We start from the raw sequence: 26628 nt of genomic DNA, 5'->3' as shown, positions 1-26628 counted from the left end.
AGCACTGTCATACCCGGAAATCTTGGCTTTCGAACTTGCCAAAAATAAACCGGTCCCCAATAAAACTTACAAGCGGAACGGGCTGGAGTAACTTTCCAGCTGCCCTAATAGGGCCCCCTGCCTGACAGCCTTTCAGACAAGAGAAAGCACCCCTTGCCCCTTTGTCCGAAGCTTCTGGTCGGAGACTCGAGTGCTTCAACAACGGGGCGAGGCAAATTAATGCTGGGGGTAGCCAACGTGACGAATAATTGCCTTGTCCAAGCCGTTTAGCCAATCAATCAATCAGTCCGATATTTTGAAGTCCTTTTGTTTTGAAGTCTTGCAGGACAATCTCTGTAATGCAAGTCAACGTGTTTGAAGAAGGGAAACCGCGGACCTTCAATTGCACCCAATGAAAGCCGAGTTATAAAGAGCGTATTTCTATTAGTGACAAATCTAAAATGCTGACTTAGTGCTGCCCAATGCATTCAGGGGGAGGTTTTTTTAAACTGAAAGTTCGTGCAAGCTACAAATAGGACTTGTACTGGAACTCGCTATTTAAATTAGTTCACCTAATAGCCACAGCTTGACTTGCGTAGTGTGGCGACTGTTTGACAGAAAAGTCACAGCATGATGATGTGATGGCCTTAAAACAAAGAAAGATTTCAATCTTGAACATAAGAGATGCCAAGTTTGTAAATTAACTTTACTGAAGCTTTTAAGAATACAATACTGAATACTGGCACCAAAAGTCAGCTATCAATCAATCAAACAAAAACATTTATACAGCGCACTACTCACCCGGAGGGTCTCAAGGCGCTTGGGGGAGGGGGGTCCGCTATTGCTCGAACAGCCACGTCTTGAGCTGCTTCCTGAAGGCGAGGTGGTCTTGGGTCAGGCGGAGGTGGGTCGGGAGGGAGTTCCAGGTCTTGGCGGCCAGGAAGGAGAAGGACCTTCCTCCTGTGGTGGCTCTTCGGATGCGGGGGACGGCGGCGAGAACGTGGCTGGTCAATCGAAGCTGGCGAGTGGGAGTGTAGAAGTTGAGGCGGCTGTTGAGGTATCCTGGGCCTTGGTTGTGTAGGGCTTTGTGTGCGTGGGCGAGGAGACGGAAGGTGATTCTCTTGTTGACCGGGAGCCAGTGCAGGTCTCTCAGGTGTCCGGAGATGTGGCTGTGTCGGGGGATGTCAAGGATGAGTCTTGCTGAGGCGTTCTGGATCCGCTGGAGTCTCTTCTGGAGCTTGGCGGTGGTTCCAGCGTAGAGGGCGTTGCCGTAGTCCAGTCGGCTGGTGACGAGGGCCTGGGTGACCGTCTTCCTGGTCTCGGTGGGGATCCACCGGAAGATCTTGTGTAGCATGCGTAGGATGTTGAAGCAAGACGAGGAGGCGGCGTTGACTTGTCTGGTCATGGAGAGGGAGGAGTCCAGGATGAAGCCCAGGTTGCGTGCGTGGTCTGTTGGTTTGGGTGCGCTGCCCAGGGCGGGGGGCCACCAGGAGTCGTCCCAGGCGGAAGGCGAGGAGCCCAGGATGACAACTTCCGTCTTGTCTGAGTTCAGTTTCAGGCGGCTGTTCTTCATCCACTCGGCTACGTCTTTCATCCCTTCGTGTAGGTTGGTTCTGGCGGTGGCGGGGTCGTTGGGGAGGGAGAGGATCAGCTGGGTGTCGTCGGCGTAGGAGATGATGTTGAGGTTGCGTTGGCGTGCGATGGCCGCCAGGGGGCTCATGTAGACATTGAAGAGGGTGGGGCTGAGCGAGGAGCCTTGAGGAACGCCGCAGATGACTTCGGTGGCTTCTGATCTGAACGGGGGTAGGCGGACTCTCTATGTTATGTTACGTTCTCGGTCTGTAAACTAACAAACAAAAAAGTAGGATTTTCACCCATGTTTAAGTAGTTTCCTGGCGGGTGGGTGGCTGGGGGTTTAAAAGGAAGCAGGCAGGTTAGATATATAGCATAACTTAAATGGATACACTGATTAAAGAGTGCCTCGGGAGTGAGCCATTTTTTTTCCCATTCAATATAGGATTTGGAGAGGGATATCGGTCTGTAACTTTCGAGCCCATGGATGGATTTGTACCAAATTTAGCAATCACTTTGCATAATCAAATACGGTCAACCATGCCCATGTTCGTGTAGATCTGTGGAGAGCAGGGCTGGACTGAGAATCTAAAGCAGCCCCGGCAAATTTTGTCAGACCAACCTCCTTAAGGTGGATAGTAAGTGCAGCAAGCGAGCCTTACCACTTCAAGGAGAGTTTGGGAAAGTTCTCCCACCATAAAAATGTGGGCAAACATGGTGTATTTTACAAAACATATTTCATTATGTATTCAATTGTATTGGCTTTAAAGCATAGTAAATTATAACCTTACAGTGCACCAGGATTCAACAAACTTTGTTGTGGCCCTTTAATGATTCCCTCACTATCACATTCCAACAGGAATAGACCTTCTCTAACATGTATTTAATTTGTTTTATAGCACCTCTCATACCAGTGTAGGGTGTTGGAGCACTTTAACACACACACACCCCCACACCCCTCAATGAATCATACATGTGTAAATCAGTGTATAGATAAAGAGGGCCACAAGGAGTAGGATTCACGTCATCCATACTGTTAAGCGGTTTTTAAAAGTGCTTGGTCAAAAGAAGCACAAACTCAGGATTTAGAATATATCACAGTGAGCTTGTAGAGAGTGGAACACATTAACACCTTCGCTGCGGCGCGAATTCCGCCGCAGTGCTGGGACATTCCAATCTTGGGCATGGCCCGGCCGTCGTGCGCACACGCCCACCGTGACTCATGACGGCAAAGAGGTTAATTGGCTGGAGAATCCAATGAGACTCAACATTTAAAGTAATCATCTAAAACATAGACAAATAAATGCCCCACACCTGGAGTTGGCACTTACCGGGTTTCTACCAGCACCACCAGTATTTTGATGTCCTGCTGGATACAAAAATAAACAAAATCACCTAAAGCCAGTATTTTTTTTGCCCTTAGCTGTACATACTTCAAACAGTAAATAATCATAGAAAGCACTTATTAACTGTGTTCTAGTGCTGTGTCGACGATCTCTAACTAATAATTAAAGTAAACAAAGGGAGAAACTTCATGTTACAAACGAGTATTGCGATTTTGTTTAAAGTCATATTTAGTATAATGTCCAGGCCTTTGAAGACTATTAAAACAACAACACATGGCAGGTATTTTTCTCTTGGAAAGGCGGCGGCAACCCACCCATAACGCTCACTTTGTTGGAGACCAGAGGGCAAGAGAGGTTATACTCAGTCCTTGAGACAATACTACCTGCTTGTCTAGTTCGATACAGGAAATATTTCTGCCACCACAAGCATTGGGCACCCAGGGTGCTTTAGCGGCCACCCCCCTTAATTAACCTGAACTTAAGATGACTCCGGTTAAACGGGGCTGCCAAAGATGCCGAGAGAGGAAGCACACGTCGGCCCGCGCTGCAGGCTCTGACTGATGCCATTCGCGCCTCATTACGAGGCAGGCACATTCAGGGCCGCGCGCGGCTGTTGCCAGGGCTCAGCTCCCGCCGACCAGCAGGGCGCGAGGCCTGAGTGGCCGTCTGGCACACGGGGCCCTCTGACACTAAGCCGGCACGTGCTAGCGCAGCAGGGGCTGCCGACGGCGTGACGAATCGCTGAAAGGCCTCCACTAAACTCGGGGACGATGGCCACCTGAGCCCGAGGACCTCTCCGGGCTGGCCGTCACCTCCCAACTCCGCGCGCGCGCTCTGAGCCCCGGCTGATGCCTGCGCGTCGACAGAAAGGCCTTTCACGCCATGCTTAATAATATCCCGCTGTTTAATGAAACGGCCTGGACGTCTCACACAGAATGCAACGCCCACCCTCCCGAACGGTGCAGAACTTCACGGCTCCCGGGAGGACAACGGCAAGACAAGCTGCAGAAGCCTCCATGAATCAATACAAAGAGCTGCTGTTTACAAGCAGGCGGAGAGGATCCTATACACTACAAGTTCCAAGAGGGACTGACAACAATGCAGCAGCCCAGGAGGACAACAGCCTTCAAGACAAACGGCAAAATAAAAAGAAACTGAAATGACACGGAGGAAAGAGGACATATTGTAAAAGGGCGTTGAAAATGCTAATTACGCGGCCCGAACAGCACAGCAACTGGAAAGTGATTGGCACTTCTGACGCACTACTTTTCGGAGGCCATGATCCGCATGCTCATCTAAAACTAAGGATAATTTTTTTTTTTTAAATTTTTTTTTTGATCGTAACCTTAAGCAATAAATTATATATAATAAAAACAAACTACTGTATTTTCTAACTTGCAGGATTCAGAACGATTTTTTGTGCTATTTTTTCCGAATGGATTTCTTTTGAATATCTACAGCTTTGCGCATAGCCTTAGGATGTTCCCATTAAAATTCATCACAGGAAACAATGTAAAACGAAAGAATATTAAACATCTTAAACGTTTCTTATATTCAGAACCGACTCTCTCTCCTTTGTCCTTATTCAAAATTCTATTTTCTGGGCACAACAATTACACTATATTACACATCTATATATCATCCCGTTTAGCAAATCAATTTTTCAGATGTAAAAACGGTCTCTGGCTCTAAAGAATAACGTTATTAATTGCTTTTAGCTACACGTGCCCGTGTCTCTTTAGAAACACTGTCAGAATTGCCCAGCGCTTTCAAAGAGCATCTGTCCCTCAGGCACACTATCTGTGTAAACCTGCCCCAACAGATAGATTTCTCAATGGAGTTAATGGAACAGAGTCGTTGAAAAGACTCATTTGAAGAACTCCAGTGCAGCTGCTTCGACTATTCAAAGGTATTCATTCAACTGAGTGGGCTCAAAGAAATTCTTAAAAAACGGTTATTCTGCTGCTCCTCCCATCCCTTCCCTCTGCATTCAACAATAATCTCAATACAACATGTTTCCTTTCAAATAACTTCAAAAGTTGAAAAACCACACTTCGAAGCACCACGCACTGCAAGCTACATTTAATGCGTAGCCTCGTCTGTATTCTTGTATTTAAAGAGTACATGCATCTAATTATACAACAGTCATACTAAATATTTTATGCAAAAACTGGAACGTGTATTACAACCACACTAAAGATCCAAATCATTTTCTGCAAAGTATGTGCAAAGAAAGCAAATACGTTCTTACAATTTTTATCTTGTACTGCGGATTCTTTCATGGTTTGAATTTTTGCCAACAAATAATCTGGCAGAGCTCATAACTCAAAGAACACAGTCAATATGTAATGATTTCTATCAAGAAAATATAGGCTACCGTATAGTGATAACAAACAATTACACATCTTGGTTTCAAAGTCTTCATGTACTAATAGTGGAACAAGAACTTAAAGCTGCCAAGACAACGTGTGACTAATGATAATTTGTTGGTTTGATAATGCAGATTATGGTTGATTTTGGGAGAAATTTACCTTTGGCAAAGTGCAATGATGTCAAATAATGCAGCTGGAGATTAAGCTAAATGTACATTATTTTTACTGAAGTGGCACCAACATTACATTATATACGTGACATGACTACCTTTTTAAAAAAAATCCAAATTAATACATTTTTGATTAGTCAGCCTTTGTTAACAGTTGCTCTGTAAAGCTGGCCTTTATACGTGCTTCTGTTCATTCATTTACAAATACATTTAACGTTCATATAGATACCCGCCAAATTTTTAGCAAGCATTACAAAGCACATCTGAACATGGCTACGCATGGCTCGACTCTTTGCCTAAGTGGCTTCCTGAATAATAAAGGCAGAGTAGCGCTGGTCCACTGAAAGCATTAAGATGCACTAATGCTACAGGTTCTTTGTTCACAAATATTCATAAAGGGTACTTGTAAAATTCCCCCACAGTTGTACTTCTGCTCCACGTTTCATCTACTGATTGAGCTGGACACAAAAGGCACATCTTTGTTTTTTTGCTGTCATAGAAACTAGAATTACTAAGCAAGAAGTCAACTTTAGGATAGGTGCATGGCTGAACTGCAGGAGCAAATAAAGCAATTGGATTAGGTCGACAAAGATAATTTTTTCAAATCACCAAAATAATTTGTAATATTCTAAAGCATGTTATAAACAAGAAATATACTAGTTTCGGGACAAACCCAACATCAAAATGCAGGAATCTAAGAGGAGGCTTGAGTATCTCACATTTGCAAAATGTACTCCTTAACAGCAAACAAACCGTCAACGGACATCTGCCGTATTAACCCCTTCACTGCGGCGGCAATTCCGCTGCAGTGCTAGGGGGTGGGGGGCGCACGGCTCACCTGCGCTTGTGACGGAACCGCTCCGTCACGCGCCTCGGGTGAGCTGTGCTAGTGACGGAACGGTTCAGTCACGAACACGCCCGCTCAATAGAATGCGCCGCGCAGGCGCGAAATCAGCGCCGCACAGGCGCGTCGAGCGGGCCGTGACGGAACCGTTCCGTCACTAGCACAGCTCACCCGAGGCGCACGACGGAACGGTTCCGTCATAAGCGCCGAACGGGTTAACTCAAGGTCGGAAACAACATCGCTTGAGGCAACTGGTGGAATAGGATGGTCAAACAAAATACAGATACCCACAGCAATCAGGCAGGTGATCTTGAAACACAACGCCCACCCACAACCCAATCAGACAAAATAGTGTCCTTAACAGATGCCATGGGCCTAGAGGAGATCCTATAAAACTGAAGGAAGAGGGAGCACCTGGTCCAAACGGACCAACAAATGTGATATCCAAAAAAGATGTTACCTTCTAGGCCCGTTATTTTCCATCTCTCTTTAACCAAATTTTCCAATCGAATAAAATACCACCATCATGAAAAGGGAACATATCTGACTCATTTACAAGAACGGCAGTCATTCATCACAGCTTCATTATAGGCTAATAGCGTTAATTGACATAGAATCCAAATTGAATGCCCTGTGTTTTCTTCAAGATCTTCTAGCCTGGGTTAATAAAAAATAAATCGAATTCCTATAACACATACCGGATTTAGACCAAGCATGGGGACAACAACAAATCTGTCAGTTCCAACCATATTAGCGGAAAAGACAATACAGCAAAAAATCTCGGTTGTTTGCATGCTTCATTGACCTTAAATACGCATTCAACAGAGTCCCCCGCGGCCGCCTTTAGTAAAAATTTGTGGGATGGTGAATCCCAGGACTTTTGCTAAATGCCATAAGAGCACTGTATAGTGACACCTGGACGCAGGTTAAAGTCATAAACGGCACCAAGTAACAACAAAAATCCACACAATGAATGGTCTGAAGCAGGGGTGTGTTCTAGCCCCAAGGCTATTCATTCTATTGCTTGCCGATTTAGACAGTTACCTGACAAGTGGAAAGTCATTTACCAAAACTGGCAACAGAGAACTCAGCGAGTCTGCAATATGCTGTTATCGGCATTCAGAGCCAAACGTCCATTGGTCTTCGGAGATCAATCAACACACTAGCAGGTTTCATAAAGCAGCAAGCCCAGGAGTTGGAAAAAAAAAGTGATCTATCTCGTTGACTCAAAATATAAATAGTTCATATGGTCTATAAAGGGCAAACAAGTTAAGACTGATTCCTTGTATAGGTATCTGGGCATCAACATGGGGTACCAACTGACATTTAAACAGCACATGGCCGCTCCACGGGCAAAGGAAGAGAAACTCATCTGTCCTTCGCTTGAATATCTGCTAACAATAATGGAAACCAAACTAATCCCAACTGTAGGATATGGCTCGGAGATCATGCATGGAAGGGAAACTGCCACTCTGAATTTGCTACAATTAAGTGCCTACAAAGCAGGTTTTAGCTTGCCAAAATCAGCTTCCCAGTCTAGGTGAGGTTCAAATTTGGCTTAAAAAAATCAAAAGCTGCACAGCTGGAGTGTTTTGTTAAATAGTGTTGGAGACTTTGTGCCTCAGTAAGCGGCTCTCTGAATAGCATATGTTGGCTAGAAATCGAGGCACAGATGAAGAAGAAAAATTCTGTGGGACTACTTAGGTCTTGCAATACACAAGCTAGGCAAGAATGAAGTTTGGGTAAGTACGAGAGAGACGAAGAATAACAAAAAAAAGTAACCACAAGACGAACCTCCACCAGTAAGATTAAGATTTAGATTTGACCAATGCACATGCACTTTAAGAGCATTAAAGAACAATGAAAAAGAAACTAAGACCACGCCTGAACTTTAAGATCAGATGACTCACTCTTTAAGAATTGTGTTTAATGTTTGCATTAATTAGTACCTTGCAGGATATGCACAAACTATTTGCACTTTTCTGAAATTTTATAATCAACGGATTTTAATCATTGACTTTGCCCCTCCTGTAAATCTGGGTGATTTACATTTGATGTATTATGTACTTCTTTTTCCCCAAAACTAGTAGCCATATGATATGCAGTATGAATCGTTTGTACAATCTTCAGCTTCATATGCAATCGTTTTTGTTAACTAATCAATAAACTTATTTCGAGTGTATATCTGTCTGAAAACAAACAAGGACATCACCTAAAAATTAGGATAAAGAACGTAAAGTACTGAAAAATATATCATGATTATTATCATGCGGTGTAGGGAATGCTGAATTACACAATTCACATTAAAATATCTTAATTTCAAACTTATGGCCTCATGTGACATTTAATACGCTCATTGCAATACAAATGAGCCACGGTCCAATAAACACCAATGGACTGTTTAAGGAGAAGAATTCTGGGGGGTTTCTGCTGTTACACAACACTGTGCAGAAAAAAACCCTATCGCGCGCCGAGATACAATTACATATCTTGACATATTAATATGACTGAACGGCAGCTGGTTAGAACAGAGGAACAAACAGCAGATGTTTAAAAGTCAAGGAAGGCCGAGGTCACATTAGGTGTTTGGATTCAAAATGCAATGACTGCCAACATCAACACTGATACATTTATGAGTCGAAACACATGGTCAATTCGACATTTCTGGGACTGAAAGAGAATGCAAGGCCACAGTGTGACATTTTCTGGTTTTTAAAATCGTTCCTAGGTGCACTAAAGGATTTTTAATTCCAAAATGAATGATATCCTTCCCGGTCCATACAACAGACTGCCAAATGCAAAAACAACCGATTTGGAGTTAACCTTCCACCCCAGCAATTAACCGACAGCTTGTGGTATTAGTTTTCTATTTACCGAGCTTTTAAAAATAAAACTACCTTTCAGGTTTAAACAGCAGCAACACAATACGGATGTATCTACTAACAATAACTGCTGCTCGGTATTGAGGGAGGGTGACCAATATTCATTTTCTTCTTGTGCTTGAAGCTCTGTTGTATGGCTTTATAGATAAACCTTCCATTTTACAGTAACCAAGCTTTCACAACTGAAATATACCCTCGAAAATCTAGTAATCATAACTGTACGCAGTGATAGAAGTATTCACGCTACTTTTACACGCAGTTAGTTTTTAATTCAAGACAACGCACCCTAAAGCAAAATTTGCCATTGCTATACAGTTAATAACATTTAAATCCAAGAAATACTCAGCAAATGTTAGGATATGTTGCGAAACGGCCACTGATTTCTAATTTATTTCTGTTTTTTTTAGCCCTATGTACCAAACACAGCTATATCACTGCAAGGTGTATGGAGACTGGGAACATTCATTTGCCTTTATGAAGTACTTCCCTTAATATTGCACACACAACTGGGAGTGAGTGGTTGCAAAGTTTCAGCACTCCGTCAAACATCTTGTTGTGTTTGCTATGTTAACCCTAAATAGCCAAGGGTATGCCCAGATGTGGGTCCATTGCTCGCTGTGCCACTGGATTCAAGGTAGCCTGGCTGATGAGGGGTGATAAAACGAAACCGGTCTCAGGATGCTGGTTTCCGGTCCAGGGAGGACCTGGCCTGGCAGTTCAGGCTGGGCTGTTCCCATGAGGAGCAGGGTCAAGTCTGATTTGCATATGGCGGAGTCCAAACTGGGGTGGCATAGTGAGCAAAAGAACAATGGATTATACCCAGATTTCTTGACTGGGGGTGAGTGGTTGAAAAGATTCAGTACTCATTCCATCATCTTTTTGTGTTTGGTACTTCACTTAATAGTCTAGTTTGAAAGTTGCATTCATAGATAACGTCTCTAACATTTATTTTGGTCTTAGAAATCATTTTATAATCATGCCTGGGAAATCTATACAAGCATACTGGGTCAAAGAAAAACTTGTGCATAACCTTTTGACACTGAACTGGTCTGGTCCATGCTTCAATACCCAGTAATTTAATCAATAACTAAATAGAGTATTGAGCATGAGTGGACTACAACAAATGATGTCTCAAAAGTGCTCAAAATTCATAAAAAAAGGTACCCCTCCTGAAAAAAAGTTTTCTTCATTAATAGTTTACTTCGGAAAGAAAAGTAGAGATTTTAAGTTTACAGTGCATACTGCTTGTACACTGGCAATTAAAAAAAATACAGATAAACCAACAAGTACCCTACAACAATAAAATAGTTGACAAACCTGACGTTAGGGTAAGGAGCACAAAATTGTCCAAAGCAGTATGTTAACACCCGAACCAAGAAAATCGAATTTAGAGAGAGTGCACTGTACGCCTACGCATTAGCCCTCCTCACAGTATAGCAGTGCTTAATTTGAGCCAGTGCTTTCCGGTGCTCGGCACCGGCACTTAATTTTCAGCACCGGTGCCTGTGACAGTCTGCCACAAAGTGGCGCTGTCTGGCTAATATAGAGACAACAACAGCAACAGTTAATTATTAACTCATTACACATTTAAAATGAATATTACCTGCCACCCAAGCCATTCTTATAGCTTTGGAGGTCTGAAATAGTCTGCATTGTCACACTTGTAGGAGTGTGAATGTTAGTACTTGTGTTGTTACTATCATTGGCAGGACTGGCAGGGGCAATGTGTGGTACAAGGTGCAGTAGCCTCCTGACGAGAGCCCTGGCACATTTATTTGCAAATTAAGCACTGCTGTATAGATGCTAAAAAAGCATGTAGCTTCATATTAGCAATAAGCTAGATAATATCGTCTCATCTTGCTGGACACAAAAATACACATTTCACTGTGTGTTGCTGGCGCCAACACCCACAGACCTCAGGGGCACAGCCTACAAAAATGGCTTTATCTGCACACCAAAAATTGAGCTTTACCTTGTGTATATCGAATTTGTTTATATAATTTAACATAGCCACCTTTTTCCATTTTCAGGAAGAATTGAAGATATATTTGTCCTTCGCTAGATTGACTATAGCATAGCAAGTATAAGTAAGTAAGTAAGTAAGAATATGGCTAAGTAAGAGAATGGCAAAGTAAGGTCAGGACAAAGTTTTGTAGACTTTGGGCCATATGTATCAAGGAACCAATTTGCGATTCTGTAATAGCGATTTTTAAGAAATCGCTATTTCAGAATCGCAAAATGGTACGTATCAAGAAAAACACATTTTTTTAGCGATTTCTTGATATTCCTTAATTGTGAATTCGCAAATTGCGAATTCGCAATTAAGGAATACTTTCCCATTCATTTCTATGGGCCAGCAGGCCCATAGGAAGGAATGGGACTTTTTTCTCAATTTGCCATTTCGCAATTTGCTAATAGCAAATTGAGAATAATTTCAAGGGTGCAGGGGTGTCCAAAGGACGCCCTGTTACACCTCTGAAGTAAGCATAGGTGCACATGTGGTGCACATACATGCCCTAAGGGCATGTATGTGCGTCACATGGCACTTTGAAAAATGCAAAAATATGCATTTTTCAAGGAATTCACAACTTACCACCAACTAGAAGTTGGTGGTAATTTGCGATTCCTTAAGGCCATTTAGCATTTTTTTTGCCTTCTTACATTGCATTTAAGGAATCACAAAATTTGCTATTCCTTAAATGCAATCGCAAAATAAAATCGCAAATTTTGCAATTCCTTATTTTGCATTGGATTTTCCTTCATACATATCATTTTGCGAATTCCCATTCGCAAAGGCCGAAATTCTGTGAATTTCGGCCTTTGCGAATGCGAATTTCAATGATAGATATGGCCCTTTGTCTTTCTGGAGACCATCACTATCCACCTCTTCTTCCTCATATTCCAAATCTATGCCTTCTACCCCCTCTCACTATCGCCCACTCGCACTGGGAATTTGTCATCCCAGAAAACAAAATGACCCTTTTGGCATTCCTTTCTTCACCCGAGGGGCCACACTAAACCTAAATAAGCTATATCTAGATAGATATATGTCCCAAAATCAGCCCAGGGAGGGGGAAACATGCTCATCCCCCACAAAATGTGCTGAATCCAGGGGGGCTGGGGCCCCAGGGCAAAATTGTCCCAGGTAGGGGGGCTACGTGTCCTCCTTCCGGGTTGGCTGCACTTGGGATGATCTAGCCAGGTCTTGTGGTCCATCTCCGTTGCACATGGCCTTCAATGTGGATTTGACTGCTTGTGAAGGGTTGGCCGCAGGGCCTGCCCACCGGCCAGACACTGCGGCCAACCCCCTCTACACATGGGCAAAGTCCGTGCGTGGTGGCGGTTGGATTATCGTATGGTAATTAGATATTACTTCACATAAAAAAAAATTGAAATTCACTGAAAAACCAAAGGTTACAGGGACATTATAGTTAGGAAATAGCATAACAAACGTAGAAATTTACTGAACAAAGTAAAGGTTAAACTTAGAAAATCACAAAAAAACAAAGGTTACATTGATGTTATAGTTAGGAAATAGAATAAATAAAACCATAGAAATTCTTTGAAAAAAACACCGGATACAGAGATGATGATATAGTTACGCTCACATTTCACTCGTGCAAAACAAGTGGAATTCAGCAGTTATAGTAACCTGAGCTGACTATAACTTACACTCTCGCAATGCACTGCTTATGACCTCAAATATTACATCACTCATGATATGGTCAGTGACATCACTGATGACATTTCAAATGACATCACTGATGATATCATCCAGTAAGTGTGTGTTTTCTCAAAGTTTGAGTGTCAAATATATATACACACCAAAGAACTACATACAATAAAATAGTACACTTTCTAGTCTCTGCTCTATCGTTTCATCCCTTTTCCAAAGGATACGACTTTGGCTCTCTTGGAGACCATTAAATCAGGGACCCCGCTTAACCGTTGCTAACCTTTGGTTTTGCATATGGATTCTAGACTTAACACACTGCTTAATAGATTTCTGACATTGGGTTACTTTCCGGGGGGATTAGAAGCGGGCATCAATTTGCCCCTTTGTTGAATTAATATACCGTGGATCCCTGTGAAACAAAAAACTATAGACATATATCAAGACTATCAAACAAAGAAAGGGGTCAAAGCTTAAAAGTCCAGCACCAAACGTCACTACTTGTAAAGGCCTATTCGATGTGCACTATGCCTTGGTGCATCAAGTCTAGGATGTGACCCTCATACATCCCAAAAGAGTGGTTTAGAACAAGCACTATCAAAGACACAAGATTGACCCTGCACCCAGGAAAAACAAATTCTTTTATGTAAGAATACACTAGTACACCATCGTCCGGTCCCATCAAAGTTGTCCCTTCACAACTATGAGGGGACCGGATGACCAGATATTCAATTCAATTCAATTCAGTAATTTATATAGCGCGCTACATACCCAGAGGGTCTCAAGGCGCTTGGAGAAGGGTGGGGAGTTACTTGTCGAATATCCAGGTTTTAAGTTGCTTTCTGAATGCTAGGTGGTTCTGAGTGAGGCGAAGGTGAATGGGAAGTGAGTTCCAGGTTTTAGCCGCCAGGTAGGAGAAGGATCTTCCTCCCATGGTGGTTTTGTTGATGCGAGGTACAGCAGCAAGGGCTTGGTGGGAGGAGCGTAGCTGGCGGGAGGGGGTGTAGAAGGAAAGTCGTGTGTTGAGACATTCGGGTCCAAGTTCGTAAAGTGCTTTGTGTGCGTGGGTTAGAAGGCGGAATGTTATCCTCTTATTGATGGGGAGCCAATGGAGGTTTTTCAGGTGACCAGAAATGTGATCTTTACGCGGAATGTCTAGAATGAGTCTGGCTGATGCGTTCTGGATGCGTTGGATTTTTTTCTGAAGTTTTGCGGAGGTACCGGCGTATAGGGTGTTTCTGTAGTCCAGGCGGCTTGTAACCAGTGCGTGGGTGACCGTTTTTCTAGTTTCAGTGGGGATCCAGCGAAATGTTTTTTTGAGCATGCGAAGAATGTTGAAGCAAGATGATGAAACGGCGTTGACTTGTCTGGTCATCGAGAGTGAGGAGTCCAGAATGACGCCCAGGTTTCGTGCGTGGTCTGTTGGGATGGGTGCTTTTCCAAGGGACTCTGGCCACCACGAGTCGTCCCAGGCGGAGGGGGAGGTACCTAAGATAAGGACTTCTGTTTTGTCGGAATTCAGTTTCAGGCGGCTGTGCTTCATCCACTCGGCTACTTCTCTCATTCCTTTATGTAGGTTGGTTTTGGCGGTGTTAGGGTCTTTGGTGAGTGAGAGGATCAGTTGAGTGTCATCAGCGTAGGAGATGATGTTGAGGTTGTGTTGACGTGCGATGGCCGCGAGGGGGCTCATGTATACGTTGAAGAGGGTGGGGCTGAGTGAAGATCCTTGTGGCACGCCGCAAATGACTTCAATGGCCTCTGATTTGAATGGTGGGAGGCGGACTCTCTGAGTTCTTCCGCAAAGGAACGAGGTGATCTACTCCAGTGCTTTTCCTTGAATTCCGATGTTTCTGAGGCGTTGTAATAGGGTGCTATGACAGACTGTGTCGAAGGCTGCGGAGAGGTCGAGGAGGATGAGGGCGACTGTGTCACCATTATCCAGTAGAGTTCGAATGTCGTCTGTTGCTGCGATGAGTGCGGTCTCAGTACTGTGTTTGGCTCGGAAGCCGAACTGTGAGGAGTCGAGGGATTTGTTGGTTTCGAGGAAGGCGGCGAGCTGGTTGTTGACAGCTTTCTCGATGACTTTGGCCGGGAATGGAAGGAGTGATATGGGGCGGTAGTTTTTGAGTTCGGTGGGGTCAGCTATGGGTTTTTTCAGAAAGGCGCTGAGTTCGGCATGTTTCCAGCTATCTGGGAAGGTGGCGGAGGTGAGGGAGCAGTTGATGACATCTCGGAGGTGGGGTGCGATGATGGAATCTGCTTTGTTGAAGATGTGGTGAGGGCATGGGTCTGTGGGGGATCCTGAGTGGATGGAGTTCATCAGGCGGATGGTATCATCAGTGGAGATTGGGTTCCAGTCATTAAGGATGTTCAATGGGGGTGAAGGTGTGGCAGAAGGTTGGGTGGGTTGGTCTCCGGGTTGGTTGTCGAAGCTGTTGTGGATGTCTGCGATTTTGTCGTGGAAGAACGAAGCTAGGGAGTCGCAGAGGTCTTGAGAGGGAGTGATGTCGTTGGAGTTGGCAGTGGGGTTGGTGAACTCTTTGACGATGTTGAATAATTCCTTGCTGTTGTGGGCGTTGTTGTCAAGTCGGTCTTTGAAAGCGGCTTTCTTGGCAGTTCGGATCAGTTGGTGGTGTATGCGGGTGGCGTTTTTGAAGGCGTCTTTGGTGCTGGTGTTTGGGTCTTTTTTCCAGGCCTTCTCAAGGGAGCGACAGAGTTTCTTGGATTTCTTAAGATCATCGTTGAACCAGGGGGCGTTTTTGTTGCCTTGTTTGATTTGACGTTTTTTCAGGGGTGCTAGGTTGTCGGCGCTGTTGGTTAGCCATTGAGTGAGGTTAATGGCTGCTTGGTTGGGGTTCGAAGAGTGGGCAGGGGGGTTTTGAAGAAGCGATGATAAATACTTTGAATCACCAGTTTATACTGAATCACGGGCTTATATGACATCTTGTTGAATTTTCGGGTACAGACAGGCAAAATATCAACAACACGAACGGAATTATTAATACACTGTGTCTTCTACGCTGTTTTTATAATCGGCCTGAATTGTCAAAGATATCGTCAGTTGACACAGACTTTCATTTAGATATAGTGTGTTTCATTGCTGTTTTTAAATTCGGCTCGAATTTTCAATAATATCATCAGCAGATACAGTCTTCCATTAAGCCCTGAAGAAGTCCCATGAGGGATGAAACGCGTTGGCAAGCAATTGTGTGGTACTTTGAAAGAACTAAGTGTTTTTCACTAAAAGAATTATACTAACTACAATCAAGAAACACGACCATCTGTTTTTTTAATTTGGGAAGCTATTCATTTATACACTGTTCTGTTGTTTAAATATGGTGTACTAGTGTATTCTTACAAAAAATAATGTGTCTCTCTCGGGTGCAGGGTCAATCTTGTGTCTTATACATCAAGACTACCTAGGCCAGCCAAAATTTTGGAGAAACCACTTAACGCAGAAATAATGGCCTTAATTGATACCCATAAAATCCTGGATTTTTCACAGCATGGGTTTAGGCCTTCTCTCTGGACGGGGTCTCCAATGCTGGTTGCTACCAAGGAGATTTACAGACAGGTGGATTCAGGTGGTAGAACCGCGCTGATTCTTCTCGACCTCTCTGCAGCATTTGATACAGTGAATCATTCACTGTTAATCAGCTGCTTGAGGGGATCGGGGTTAGAGGCGAAGCCCTTGTCATCCTGAGTTATCATCTCACAGGAGGAGAAACATTGTGTGGCTTTACTTCAGATCCTTTAACTTTGCCATGTGGGGCGCCCCAGGGTTCCTCACTATCACCTACACTCTTCAACATATACGTCGTTCCATTGGGAAAACAAATTAGATTTTACGGCTTTGAACTTGCGTCATATGCAGATGACACTCAAATTGTAGTGTCCATCTCTTCTGATGTTGACATGGTAGCCACTAAATTTAAAGATTGTCTGCTCAACATTGTCACCTGGATGCATTAAAAGTATCTACATTTGGATTCCAGAAAAACAGAGGTAATCCTTTTTGGGTCCAATCATTCTTTCTAGAAAATATCTTGGCGGCCTTCCTCTTTAGACACCCTCCCCTGTCCAGTTCAGAAAGTAAATAATCTCGGGGTTGTGGTTTAATGACCAGCTCTGCTTCTTAGATCAAATAAACACAATTTCATCTAATTGTTTTTACGTTTTTAGGTTACCGAGGAAGGTGTTTCCTTTTATCCGATGGATTTGCAGAAGCTGGCCATTGTTGCATTAGTTCTATCATGAATAGATTATTGCAATGCCCTTTACTTGGGCATACAGAAAAAGTTGCAGCTGAAACTTCAGTCACTTCAGAATGCGGCTGCTCATTTGAAACTTAGGTTTAATTCAATCTCCAAGAGTACCTGGGACCTGCATTGGTTGCTGGTGACCAAAAATGTTAAATTTAAAGCCCTTTGTATCGTTCACAAGGCTCTGTACAGTGGAGGTCCTGCATATTTTCGAAAGTCTTTTTCCTGGCACGTGTCCAACCGTAATTTAAGATCTGACAATGCAAAAGCAGTAACAGTCTCTAAAATCAAGAAAACGAGATGGGGAGGGAGAAGGTTTTCTATCTTGGTCTGTAGGCTGTGGAATTCCTTGCCCTTTGTCTTGAGATCCCAGTCCAATATTTTTTTTTTGAAAACTGTTAAAGATATGGCTTTTCTCCACTCACTCTTAGTATATTTACTGATTTTCTCTTTCTAGCAGGAACGCTTAGCGCTAAGACGCCTTATCAATTACACATTTTAAAAATGTGGAATTGATACTGAGTGATACTATTACTAACATATATTATGTGAGTGGCTGTGTGTATCTGTGTGTGAGTGGGTGTTTGAGTGCCGGAGTGGGCGTGTGAGTGTCTGTATAGGTATATAAGTAGGTTTGTGAGTAGCTGTGTGGGTGAGTGAGTGGCTGTGTGAGTGACTATGTTGGTTATTGAGTGTGTGAGTGGCTGTATGGGTGTGTAAGTGACTATGGGTGAGTGAGTGGCTCTTTGGGTAAGAACAACCTTGAGAAGCACCAACGCACTCGTCCTCCTCCCCCCCCCGAGACTCAATTGTACAAAGACACAATCACGTGCATTCTCTGGTAATGCCACTACGATTTGGAACTCGCTCCCCAAAGATCTTCGCTGCAACCCCTCCCACCCTCTCTTCAAAAAAAGACTCAAGGTGCTTCTTCTAAATAAATATTGGGGCACCGAATAGTCCCTATTCAGATTCAGTCCTTATTTCATTCTCCTCCACCCAACCCGTCTCTCTTATTTTCTTACTACCTCCCCTCCTTTTTAGACTACCATTTTCTATCCTATATTTCTAGCCACCCTCATCCCCCCTACCTATCCCTAATTTACTCCCTTTCCACAAGTCTCCTCTTTTAACTGATATGTTTGTTCACATGCCAGTTTTTATTCACTCTGTAAATGTACTCCATTTTGTTCTAGATGTTTACTTGTTCTTATGTTTATTATGAGTACTAGTTATGTTTTCTTTTTATCTGTCTGTAAAGCGCTCTGATACTCCTGGGTCCAGTAGCGCTATATAAAACCTTTTAAATAAATAAATAAATAAATAAAATAAATAAACAATAGTGGTTCTTGGCCCCACTACCCCCAGCAGTGAAGGTGAGTTCATCCCCCAACCAGTAGCGCACCAGGAGGACCCTGTGCAGAGTGGTTGAGAAAAGGAGTGTCTCAGCAATCCGTCTGTGGAGGATTTACTTGTTGCAACAATAGGGGTTCTTGGTCACTAACGACCCTCTGCAGCCATGGGGAGTTCATCTCCCAAACAATCATACACCAGGAGGCCCCTGTGCAGAGTGGTTGAGAAAGGAAATGGGGCCTCCTACAACATCTCAACAATCCGGTTGTAGGGGACTTACTTGCTGCAACAAGAACAATACTTACCTGTAATCTGTGGTTCTCCAGTATTGATATCTTTCGTAGATTCACATGCCTGAATAATTCCCGGTCGTCGGAGTGGGAGTCCCACGGTACATACAAATAGCAATAATTATGCATAATATAGACATATCATAGCTAGGCTAGAACCAGGAAGTAAAAAGCTAGAATTAATAGGATTTGTTATCCCCCCACTAGCATGACTCGTCCAAGTCATTATATATAGTCCAAACTACAGCCAATCAGGCGTCAGCACCCTCCAGAATGTTCTCCTCAGAGGCTCAGGCTCTCAGATTTTCTAGCACAAGTGTGTTCTAGAGTGACAAAATAAGATATAGAAGAGCCTCTGAGGGGAGGCGGGTGGGTTGCATGTGAATCTATGAAAGATACCAAGACTGGAGAACCACAGATTACAGGTAAGTAACTATTGTTCTTCTCCTGTATTGGGGTATCTTTCATAGATTCACATGCCTGAATTGGAGTAGAGTGCTACAAAAAACAGTGGTCCCTACTCGTGGACACAATGGTATACTGAGCTAATAATCACACACCTGATAAGTGTTATGTCTTTTGTCCAGCCGGACAAGGAATTTATTTAACAATTTTCTTAATAAAACTGAATAAACACATTAATAACAAGTGGGCACAGCCGTGACCCACAACATTCAGACAAAACAACGAACAGAATGGTAAAAGGAGCAAAGCAAAAATATGTCTGTATACTTGTAGTCAGTGTTACAGACAGAGATTGTTATAACCACACCATTGCATTTCACAATATTTTAAATGTCATATTGCATAAGGGTTTTTTTTGGTCGACGACGTTTCGATGCCTAAGTTAAATGAGGGGCATCATCATCAGGACAAAAATATAGTCATTGTTGTCTTTAAATATTACACTGCCTTTTAACGCAATTCTATACATTTATACATTACATGGGAAAAAGGAGGAGAAAGAGGGAGAGAAGAATTACATGAAATTAGGCATGTTGTATTGGAAATTTGCAACCTCATCTCTTCTATTAAAACAGAGTATATTCATGTGCACGTGGTGGAGAAAAACGGCGCATGGTGGAACTCAGTGTCCAGGATTGCGAAAGACAACAGGGAAATGACTTCATCGTGTAAGAGGGGTGTATTTGAGTGCCAGTGATGACAAAATAGCGGCGCACATGAATTGGAGTAGAGAGCAGTAAATCCAGAACAATATTCGTGAGATTCTGATCACTATATAAACATATGCATATCAGAGGCAATATGTAGTCAAAGCAATACTTTCTATATCTATATATTTATATAACTGCATATACAAATAGATATATTGACATATCTAAAATTATAAAATATTGATGCATGTGTAACCATAAATCAAATAAGGTATATAAGTAATAAAATTCCAAAGAGGAGGAGGGAAGAATAGAGGCTCACCTTATTTAAAAAGATTACGGAGAACTGCTTGTCCCTCAGATGCATCTGCATTGTTAGCCGCTTCCAGACAGTAGTGCTTAGTAAAGGTGTGCCTGCTGGACCACGTAGCAGCTCTGCAGATTTGATGAAGAGGCACAGAAGAAGATATTGCTCTAGTAGAGCGTGCTCTTGGAGTTACTTGTAATGGTCTGCCGGCATGCTGATGGCAGAAACAAATTGCAGCAGAAATCCAACGAGCAATTGGTTGCTTGGATAGTGGGTGTCCTGTAAGCATCTTTTCATAAGCTATAAATAGCTGATCAGATTTTAGAATTGAGGATGTCCTTTGTAAATAGAATTTGAGACACCTCTTAACATCAAGAGTATGCAAAGCCCTGCCAGCAGGGGATTGAGGATTAGTAAAGAAAGTCTTTAAAATGACCGGTTCGTTGAGATGGAAGTCCGAAGGTACTTTAGGCATAAAAAGTGGGGTTAGTGCGTAGCACTACCAAATCTCTGGTGAATTGAAGGGAAGGCGGTTTTATAGTGAAGGCTTGAATGTCACTGACCCACCTAGCAGATGTGAGGGCTAACAGTAGAGAGACTTTCCATGAGAGAAATTTCAAATCTGTCTTATGAATAGGTTCAAAAGGATGGCGCATGAGTTGTGAGAGCACAACGTTTAGATGCCAAGATGGAGATGGACGGCGAATGGGAGGAAACATGAGAAACAATCCCCTAAAAAACTGCTGAATGATCTTAGAGGAGTATAAAGAGATGGAACCATCCTGTCGGAATCTGGAGATAGCCGCTAAGAATACCCTAAGGGTAGAATGCGGAAGGCCTGATCTTGCCAAACGCAAAAAGAAAGGCAAAATTTGTTCCGGTTTTGCATGAATTGGGTGAACGTTGGCGCCATGGCACCAAAGGCAAAATCGTTTCCATTTAAGCCTGTATGTCTTTATTGTGGAAGGCGCCGTAGCATTGGCCAAGACTTCCCTACAGTCAGAAGGAATATCTAAGTGAGCAAATTCATTCAAAGTGCTCAGGCGTCAGACCGCTAAGTGCAGGGATGCAGGATCCGGGTGGTATATCTGCCCGTTCTGAATGGATAGAAGGTTTGCTATTGGTCGCAACTGAATGGGATCGCATTTGGAGAGAAGGAGGAGTTTGGTGAACCAGAACTGGCGAGGCCACCTGGAAGCTATGAGTATTAGGCTACAAGGCTCCTTCATTTTCCGGAGAAACCTGGGAACCAACGGTATTGGTGGAAAAGCCTAGGCATAAATCCGCGACCAGTTCATCAAAAATGCATTTCCGGACGATCCCTTGTGGGGAAGCTAACTTGCGAAGAATGGGCATTTGCGGTTCAGGCTGGTTGCGAATAAATCCAGATCAGGTCGACCCCACTCCTGAAAAATACGATACAAGGTTGGTTGATGGTGCTCCCACTCACGATTGGAAGTTGTCGATCGGCTGAGGGAATACGCGAGAACGTTGGAAACTCCTGGGACATTGATTGCTGTCAGATTTAACCGATGTTTGATCGCCCAATCCCAAATCTCCTGGGTTTGCTGAGACAACCGTGCAGATCTTGTCCCTCCTTGTTTGTTCAAGTTGTGTTGTCCGTCCGGATCAACACTGATGCTCCGAGAATGGTGGTGCGAAAAGATTTTAGAGCTAGGAAGATCGCCAGCACTTCCAAGAGATTGATATGCCAAGTTCGTTGCTGAACATCCCATCTTCCGGTTACCGTCAGTCCTTGCAGATGAGCTCCCCATTCTTCTAGGGAGGCGTTCCTGCTGACGAAGCTTGGAGCTTCTATTAGGAATGAGAAGCCTGCTGTTACATTTTTCTTGTAAGTCCACCATCTCAGAGCATCCCTTATTTGAGGAGTGATGTGGATGACATAGTTGAAGGATCCCGAAACCTGTAGCCACTGTTTGTTGAGTTCCTCTCCAAAGTTTCAGTTGCTTTTCGTTTGAGACAAAGGCTTATGTTCACAAAGTGTCTATGGTGGCTCCCAAGAACGTTCTCTTTTGCGATGGGACAAGGTGAGACTTGTCGAAATTGATGGAGAGGCCCAGAGATTGGAAAAGAGAATGACATCTCTGAGTATGGATATTTGCGATGTTGAAAGAATTCGCCTTGATAAGGCAGTCGTCTAAATAAGGAAAAATCTGAATTCCCTCCAGCCGAAGGTGTGCAGCCACTGGTGCTAAGACCTTGGTAAAGACCTGGGGTGCAGAACGCAGTACGAAGGGGAGGACTTTGAACCGAAAGTCCCTGCCAGCCACTCTGAACCTCGAGAACTTTCTGTGTCTGGGTAGTATTGGTACATGAAAATAAGCGTCTTGGAGGTCGAGGGTGGTCATATGATCCCCCGCAGTGAGAAGTTGAAGGATTTCTTGCACAGTTAGCATCCGGAAGGATCATTTTTGGAGATATTTGTTGAAGGAGCGAAGATCTAGAATGGGACGCCATTCTCCTGATTTCTTCTTTATCAGAAAAAATCTGGAATAAAAGCTAGTTTCTCTTTGCAATCGAGGGACTACTTCGATCGCTCCTTTTCGCAGCATCAAATTTATTTGGGCAAAAAACTCTGAGAGGTGAGCTGGAGGTGGTCCTTTGGGAGGAGAATTAGAGGAAGTTTTACAAACTCTAGAACATCGCCTCTGGCTACAATGTCCAGGACCCATTTGTCTGTTGTTATCTTCGACCAGTTTGAGTAGTATTGGGAGATTCTTCCTCCAACTTTTAACGGGGTAAGCGGTAGAGCAGGTGGCAGTTGTCACTGCATCTTGGAAGTATCATTTCCGCTGTAGGTAAACTTCCTTCTATTTTGTGAGTAGGAAGCAGATGGTTGCTGTCTGAATGATTGTTGGCGCTGGGAAGACTAACGTTGGTTACTTTGATAGGACTGATATTGTCTTTGTTGATTATAGCCTCCTGGATTAGAAAAGGATCCGCGGCCTCTAGGACCACGAAAGGGCGGCTTACGAAACTGAAGCGTTCCAGGAGATCTTGCTGTTTCGGTATCCTTTTTAATGGCCTGTAGGGCCTCGTCAACATGCTGCCCAAAATGATTTTAGCCTGAACCTCCTGACAAAATGATGTTGATTTTAACCAGCCCTGCCTCCACAGGACTGTGGCACCTGTCAGTTGTTGAAAACCTGTAGATGCAACATATACCGATGAATTAATAATCTCAGCTCAGAAAATAGTTCCCCTTCCTGAAGGATCTTAAGCGCCTCTGACTTAGAGGGCTCAGACAACATGTCGATGTAGGGAGAAATGTCCGACCACATCTGTCTATCATATCGTCCTAAGATAGCCAGTGATTTAGATGCACAGATGGTCGTCGCTGCCATAGTGGGCACCTTCTTTCTAATAGCATCCAGACGTCTACCATCCCGATCCGGAGGAGCCGAAAGCAGAGAGGAGGGATTCCGCACTAGTCGTTGAGCTGCTTGGGCGATAACTGAATCTGCCTTTGGTTGGCCTATCAAACATCTAGGGGAATTGTCCGGCGCCTTATATTTTTAAACCAGGCGGGCCAGAACCGCAGGAACAGAAGCAGGAGCTTTCATAACCTTTAAACCTTCTTGCCAAATAAAATCAATAATCGGAATAGATCATATTTGTTTTCTTGTTTGGTCTTTAAAATCATAAAGGAAATAATCATCCTTTTTTGTTTCCATAGGAAGAAGAAAACGCGGAGTAGCCCCCCCATAAGAAGGTGAAAACCTCCAATGTCAACAGGAGTGTCGAAAAGGAGCAGGAGTTGAAGGCGATGGAGTTTGTATTTGGTAATCTTCCTATTCCGTGAGGAGTGATCGGTCATCCAATTCTCCTTCCTCTCTATCTTTGTCAGAGGTGTGAGCCTCCTGAAAATGATGCGAAGGTACAGGAGAATGTGGCCTGGGCGACCTCAAAGCTGATGAAGATTGAGGCAAAGGTGTGGGCAGTATAGAAGAAGCTGATTCAGATGGAGGGAAATGGCAATAGTAATCGTCCAACATGTACTGCAGATTGTTTAAAATAGCCAAAATCATTTGGGCCGTAGGAACTGGATCTGGAGCTGAAGGCACTGTCTCCGTACAAAATTCATCATCTTGATCCACATCTTGGTACTTAATGAGGAGTTCAGAAGGACTCCTGGCGGTACGAAACCCAACTCCCTCATCTGACTCTTCATCATCCTCTTCAGAATCCAGCAATTGTTCAGGTAACCTAAGAGGAGCCTTAGCAGAAGAAATTGTAATTGGCGAAAGCACCTCCAATGAAGATCCACGTCTTTGTAGTAAAGAAGACGTCGCTGTCGACGGTGGCAATTGTATAAATGGTGTCGTAGATGGTGTAGAAGATACTGCAGGCGTAGACACAGACCAAACCTGAAGATCTGAACATGAAGACAATGGTAACGTCGACGAGGCAACCGTCAACGAAGTAGTCGTGGACGAGAAAGGCGTCGATGGAATCATCGTCGATGAGACGGACCTAGTTGACGAGATGGTCGTCGACGAGGCAGTCGTCGATGAGGCAGTCGTCGACGACACACTTTTAATCTTCGGACGTCGATGAAGCGTCGACTGTAGATTTAATGTCTTTCGCCGACAGAGCTTGTCTGACGGAGACGGATACCAGCGTAGGCAGCGAAGACGCTGACGACAATATCATCTGTGGCTTCGGCGACAAGAAAGTTGCAGTCGACGTCGTCGTAGCGGCGACGGAAGGCTTCGTCAACGAAGGCGTCGTCATCGAGGGACCCTGTTTCTGAGGTAAATCCTTGTCAGAAACCTGCTTTGAAGATTGAGACTTCCCAGTCTTTCTCAGGGGCATAGAAGGCATAGTTTTACTCTTAGAAGGTGGAAGAGCCTTTTTTGAAGTAGAAGGCAACTCAGCACTCTTTGAGGTATGCTGTTTCTTCGACACCTTAGCCCCAGGAGAAGATAAATCTGTGTCAGCAGTCCCCTTCCTATAGGATGGAGTCTGGACAGAGGCAATGCTCCCAACTTCAGATAAGGGATTGTCCTGATCTTTAATCTTCTGTAGCCCCAAAAGTAGACACCCCTTTCTGTCCCTCAGAGTCTTTTGTGGGAAAGTTCTGCAGATCTTGCAGTCTCTCACCTGGTGGTCAGGATACATTCAGTAAATGCATTTCTTGTGGGGATCTTCTGAAAACAGCCGGAGCTTCCCACAAGATTCACAAGGTCTAAAGAGAGATTTCTTTGAAGAAGACATCCTAAAATGAAGAGTTTCCAAAGAAAAAACTGAGGAGAACTGAGCAGAGCTCAGGGAGACTCCCTTCACACGACGTGCAGTAGAAAATCTGAGAGCCTGAGCCTCTGAGGAGAACATTCCAGAGGGTGCGGACGCCTGATTGGCTGTAGTGGACTATATATAATGACTATTGAAGAGTCAAGCAAGTGGAAAATAAATCCTATTACTTCCATCTTTTTACTTCCTGGCTCTAGCCTAGCTATGATATGTCTATGTTATGCATAATATTTGCTATTTTTATGTACAGTGGGACTCCCACTCCGACGACGGGGAATGATTCAGTCATATGAATCTATGAAAGATACCCCAATATTGGAGAACAGGAGTACTTGGTCCCAAACGATCCTATGCAGCTAAGGTGAAGTTCATCCGCCAACCAGTAGTATGTCTAGAGGCCCCTGTACAAAGTGGCTGAGAAAGGGGGGTGGGGGTGTCTCTGATGCAGTAACAGCAATCCTGCTGTGGGAGACTTACTGATCACAACAATAGGGGTTCTTGGCACCAACGACACTCAGCAGCCAAGGTGAGCAAGTCCCCCAACCAGAAGTATGCCAGGTGTGCAGAGTGGTTGAGGAAGGGGCGGGCTTCTGACGAGATCTCAGCAAGCTCGGATCTGACCTTTATTTTGCATCTTTTTGCTTGTTTCCGACCTATATTTTGCCTCTTTCTGCTTGTTTCTGACCTTTATTATGACTCTTTCTGTTCGTTTCTGACCTTTATTCTGCTTTTTCTGCTCATTTCTGACCTTGCCTCTTGCTGCTCGTTTCTGTCCTTTATATTTCCTCTTTCTGTTCGTTTCTGACATTTATTTTGCCTCTTGCTGCTCGTTTCTGACCTTTATTTTGCCTTTTTCTGCAAGTTTCTGATCTTTATTTTGATTCTTTCTGCTCGTTTCTGACCTTTATCTTGCCTCTTCCTGTTTGTTTCTGACCTTTTATTAGCCATTTTCTGCTCATTTCTGATCTTGCCTCTTGCTGCTCGTTTTTGTCCTTTATTTTGCCTCTTTCTGCTAGTTTCTGATCTCTATTTTGACTCTTTCTGTGTGTTTCTGACCTCTATTCTGCCTCTTGCTGCTCATTTCTGATCTCTATTCTGCCACTTGCTGCTCGTTTCTGACCTTTATTCTACCACTTGCTGATCATTTCTGAATACATCGAAATGTGTCAGGCTGTGGAGTATTACTTAC

At 43.7% G+C, this 26628-nt stretch overlaps 1 protein-coding gene across 5 annotated transcripts in view; it reads right to left on the bottom strand.

The window, feature by feature from the left end:
- Window positions 1–26628, bottom strand: part of RALGAPA2 (Ral GTPase activating protein catalytic subunit alpha 2) — a 1781019-nt gene that overhangs the window by 179462 nt on the left and 1574929 nt on the right. The gene's annotated exons all lie outside the window — the stretch shown is intronic.

This window comes from Lissotriton vulgaris, chromosome 6 (assembly GCF_964263255.1).
Source record: "Lissotriton vulgaris chromosome 6, aLisVul1.2, whole genome shotgun sequence".
Taxonomy (NCBI): Eukaryota; Metazoa; Chordata; class Amphibia; order Caudata; family Salamandridae; genus Lissotriton; species Lissotriton vulgaris.
This window is presented reverse-complemented; position numbering and strand designations above follow the sequence as displayed.